Source organism: Hippocampus guttulatus, unplaced genomic scaffold (genome assembly GCF_054856545.1).
Source record: "Hippocampus guttulatus isolate MCC_2025c unplaced genomic scaffold, RoL_Hgut_1.0 HiC_scaffold_26, whole genome shotgun sequence".
NCBI lineage: Eukaryota > Metazoa > Chordata > Actinopteri > Syngnathiformes > Syngnathidae > Hippocampus > Hippocampus guttulatus.
Window position 1 is genome coordinate 357,301 of NW_028233885.1, and position 5,955 is coordinate 363,255.

Genomic DNA, 5,955 nt, shown 5'->3' on the forward strand with positions numbered 1-5,955 from the left:
GTATTTAGTTCAGGATGACATCCTGAAGCCTATATGAGCATTAATTTGACTACACAACTCATTCCTATGAAGATACATTCAAACTCACAAAACGTGCTCAGCTCGGGCTGAAAATGCATTTAAAGCAATAAAAACTCAAATTGAGTGTCACGCCTAAACCAAAGGACTTATGCACACACTTCAACATGTATTTAGTTCAGGATGACCACCTGAAGCCTAAATGAGCATTAATTTGACCACACAACTCATTCCTATGAAGATACATTCAAACTCACAAAACGTGCTCAACTCGGGCTGAAAATGCATTTAAAGCAATAAAAACTCAAATTGAGTGTCACGCCTAAACCAAAGGACTTATGCACACACTTCAACATGTATTTAGTTCAGGATGACATCCTGAAGCCTATATGAGCATTAATTTGACTACACAACTCATTCCTATGAAGATACATTCAAACTCACAAAACGTGCTCAGCTCGGGCTGAAAATGCATTTAAAGCAATAAAAACTCAAATTGAGTGTCACGCCTAAACCAAAGGACTTATGCAAACACTTCAACATGTATTTAGTTCAGGATGACCACCTGAAGCCTAAATGAGCATTAATTTGACCACACAACTCATTCCTATGAAGATACATTCAAACTAACAAAACGTGCTCAACTCGGGCTGAAAATGCATTTAAAGGAATAAAAGCTCAAATTGAGTGTCACGCCTGAACCAAAGGACTTATGCACACACTTCAACATGTATTTTGTTCAGGATGACCTCCTGAAGCCCATATGAGCATTAATTTGACCACACAACTCATTCCTATGAAGATACATTGAAACTCACAAAACGTGCTCAGCTCGGGCTGAAAATGCATTTAAAGCAATAAAAACTCAAATTGAGTGTCACGCCTAAACCAAAGGACTTATGCACACACTTCAACATGTGTTTTGTTCAGGATGACCTCCTGAAGCCTAAATGAGCAATAATTTGACCACACAACTCATTCCTATGAAGATACATTCAAACTCAAAAAACGTGCTCAGCTCGGGCTGAAAATGCATTTAAAGCAATAAAAACTCAAATTGAGTGTCACAACTAAACCAAAGGACTTATGCACACACTTCAACATGTATTTTGTTCAGGATGACCTCCTGAAGCCCATATGAGCATTAATTTGACCACACAACTCATTCCTATGAAGATACATTCAAACTCACAAAACGCGCTCAGCTCGGGCTGAAAATGCATTTAAAGCAATAAAAACTCAAATTGAGTGTCACGCCTAAACCAAAGGACTTATGCACACACTACAACATGTATTTTGTTCAGGGTGACCTCCTGAAGCCTAAATAAGCATTAATTTGACCACACAACTCATTCCTATGAAGATACATTCAAACTCACAAAACGCGCTCAGCTCGGGCTGAAAATGCATTGAAAGCAATAAAAACTCAAATTGAGTGTCACATCTAAACCAAAGGACTTATGCACACACTTCAACGTGTATTTTGTTCAGGATGACCTCCTGAAGCCCATATGAGCATTAATTTGACCACACAACTCATTCCTATGAAGATACATTCAAACTCACAAAACGTGCTCAGCTCGGGCTGAAAATGCATTTAAAGCAATAAAACTCAAATTGAGTGTCACACCTAAACCAAAGGACTTATTCACACACTTCAACATGTATTTTGTTCAGGATGACCTCCTGAAGCCCATATGAGCATTAATTTGACCACACAACTCATTCCTATGAAGATACATTCAAACTCACAAAACGTGCTCAGCTCGGGCTGAAAATGCATTTAAAGCAATAAAAACTCAAATTGAGTGTCACGCCTAAACCAAAGGACTTATGCACACTTTTCAACATGTATTTTGTTCAGGATGACCTCCTGAAGCCTAAATCAGCAATAATTTCACCACACAACTCATTCCTATGAAGATACATTCAAAGTCAGAAAGCGCGCTCAGCTCGGGCTGAAAATGCATTCAATTTAAAGCAATAAAAACTCAAATTGAGTGTCACGCCTAAACCAAAGGACTTATGCACACACTTCAACATGTATTTAGTTCAGGATGACCACCTGAAGCCTAAATGAGCATTAATTTGACTACACAACTCATTCCTATGAAGATACATTCAAACTCACAAAACGTGCTCAGCTCGGCCTGAAAATGCATTTAAAGCAATAAAAACTCAAATTGAGTGTCACGCCTAAACCAAAGGACTTATGCACACACTTCAACATGTATTTTGTTCAGGATGTCCTCCTGAAGCCTAAATGAGCATTAATTTGACCACACAACTCATTCCTATGAAGATACATTCAAACTCACAGAACAAGTGCTCAGCTCGGCCCGAAACTGCACTTAAAGCAATAAAAACTGAAATTGAGTATAGTCATGGTACCCGCGTTGAGTTATAATTAGTTCAAGAACAAAGAGAAATTGAATAATTGGCTCAAGAGTACAGTTATACAGTCATATAAATGTAAAATGGTTTCAGGCCTCGGAGACAATAACGGACTTTGGTCAGTAGAGGGCAACATAGACCATAACATGATTCAAGACACATTTTGAAAACTTGTTCCACTCGGCCTGAAAATGCATTTAAAGCAATAAAAACTCGAATGGAATGTCACGACTAAACCAAAGGACTTATGCACACACTTCAACATGTACTTAGCTCAGGATGTCCTCCTGAAGCCTAAATGAGCAGTAATTTGACTACACAACTCATTCCTATGAAGATACATTCAAACTCAAAAAACGTGCTCAGCTCGGCAGAAAATGCATTTAAAGCAATAAAAACTCAAATTGAGTGTCACGCCTAAACCAAAGGACTTATGCACACACTTCAACATGTATTTTGTTCAGGATGACCTCCTGAAGCCTAAATGAGCAATAATTTGACCACACAACTCATTCCTATGAAGATACATTCAAAGTCAGAAAGCGCGCTCAGCTCGGGCTGAAAAAGCATTTAAAGCAATAAAAATTCAAATTGAGTGTCACGCCTAAACCAAAGGACTTATGCACACACTTCAACATGTATTTTGTTCAGGATGACCTCCTGAAGCCCATATGAGCATTAATTTGACCACACAACTCATTCCTATGAAGATACATTCAAACTCACAAAACGTGCTCAGCTCGGGCTGAAAATGCATTTAAAGCAATAAAAACTCAAATTGAGTATAGTCATGGTACCCGCGTTGAGTTATAATTAGTTCAAGAACAAAGAGAAATTGAATAATTGGCTCAAGAGTACAGTTATACAGTCATATAAATGTAAAATGGTTTCAGGCCTTGGAGACAATAACGGACTTTGGTCAGTAGAGGGGAACATAGACCATAACATGATTCAAGACACATTTTGAAAACTTGTTCCACTCGGCCTGAAAATGCATTTAAAGCAATAAAAACTCAAATTGAGTGTCACTCCCAAACCAAAGGACTTTTGCACACACTTCAATGTATTTAATTCAGGATGTCCTCCTGAAGCCTAAATGAGCATTAATTTGACTACACAACTCATTCCTATGAAGATACATTCGAACTCACAAAACGCGCTCAGCTCGGGCTGAAAAAGCATTTAAAGCAATAAAAACTCAAATTGAGTGTCACGCCTAAACCAAAGGACTTATGCACACACTTCAACATGTACTTAGTTCAGATGTCCTCCTGAAGCCTAAATGAGCATTAATTTGACCACACAACTCATTCCTATGAAGATACATTCAAACTCACAAAACGTGCTCAGCTCGGGCTGAAAATGCTTTTAAAGCAATAAAAACTCAAATTGAGTGTCACGCCTAAACCAAAGGACTTATGCACACACTTCAACATGTATTTAGTTCAGGATGACCACCTGAAGCCTAAATGAGCATTAATATGATCACACATCTCATTCCTATGAAGATACATTCAAACTCAGAACACGTGCTCAGCTCGGCCCGAAACTGCACTTAAAGCAATAAAAACTGAAATTGAGTATAGTCATGGTACCCGCGTTGAGTTATAATTAGTTCAAGAACAAAGAGAAATTGAATAATTGGCTCAAGAGTACAGTTATACAGTCATATAAATGTAAAATGGTTTCAGGCCTTGGAGACAATAACGGACTTTGGTCAGTAGAGGGGAACATAGACCATAACATGATTCAAGACACATTTTGAAAACTTGTTCCACTCGGCCTGAAAATGCATTTAAAGCAATAAAAACTCAAATTGAGTGTCACTCCCAAACCAAAGGACTTTTGCACACACTTCAATGTATTTAATTCAGGATGTCCTCCTGAAGCCTAAATGAGCAGTAATTTGACTACACAACTCATTCCTATGAAGATACATTCAAACTCACAAAACGCGCTCAGCTCGGGCTGAAAAAGCATTTAAAGCAATAAAAACTCAAATTGAGTGTCACGCCTTAACCAAAGGACTTATGCACACACTTCAACATGTATTTTGTTCAAGATGTCCTCCTGAAGCCTAAATGAGCATTAATTTGACTACACAACTCATTCCTATGAAGATACATTCGAACTCACAAAACGCGCTCAGCTCGGGCTGAAAAAGCATTTAAAGCAATAAAAACTCAAATTGAGTGTCACGCCTAAACCAAAGGACTTATGCACACACTTCAACATGTACTTAGTTCAGATGTCCTCCTGAAGCCTAAATGAGCATTAATTTGACCACACAACTCATTCCTATGAAGATACATTCAAACTCACAAAACGTGCTCAGCTCGGGCTGAAAAAGCATTTAAAGCAATAAAAACTCAAATTGAGTGTCACGCCTAAACCAAAGGACTTATGCACACACTTCAACATGTATTTAGTTCAGGATGACCACCTGAAGCCCAAATGAGCATTAATATGATCACACATCTCATTCCTATGAAGATACATTCAAACTCAGAACACGTGCTCAGCTCGGCCCGAAACTGCACTTAAAGCAATAAAAACTGAAATTGAGTATAGTCATGGTACCCGCGTTGAGTTATAATTAGTTCAAGAACAAAGAGAAATTGAATAATTGGCTCAAGAGTACAGTTATACAGTCATATAAATGTAAAATGGTTTCAGGCCTTGGAGACAATAACGGACTTTGGTCAGTAGAGGGGAACATAGACCATAACATGATTCAAGACACATTTTGAAAACTTGTTCCACTCGGCCTGAAAATGCATTTAAAGCAATAAAAACTCAAATTGAGTGTCACTCCCAAACCAAAGGACTTTTGCACACACTTCAATGTATTTAATTCAGGATGTCCTCCTGAAGCCTAAATGAGCAGTAATTTGACTACACAACTCATTCCTATGAAGATACATTCAAACTCACAAAACGTGCTCAGCTCGGGCTGAAAATGCATTTAAAGCAATAAAAACTCAAATTGAGTGTCACGTCCAAACCAAAGGACTTATGCACACACTTCAACATGTACTTAGTTCAGATGTCCTCCTGAAGCCTAAATGAGCATTAATTTGACCACACAACTCATTCCTATGAAGATACATTCAAACTCACAAAACGTGCTCAGCTCGGGCTGAAAATGCATTTAAAGCAATAAAAACTCAAATTGAGTGTCACGCCTAAACCAAAGGACTTATGCACACACTTCAACATGTATTTTGTTCAGGATGACCTCCTGAAGCCCATATGAGCATTAATTTGACCACACAACTCATTCCTATGAAGATACATTCAAACTCAAAAAACGTGCTCAGCTCGGGCTGAAAATTCATTTAAAGCAATAAAAACTCAAATTGAGTGTCACAGCTAAACCAAAGTACTTATGCACACACTTCAACATGTATTTAGTTCAGGAGGTCATCCTGAAGCCTATATGAGCATTAATTTGACCACACAACTCATTCGTATCAAGATACATTCAAACTCACAAAATGTGCTCAGCTCGGGCTGAAAATGCATTCAAAGCAATAAAACCTC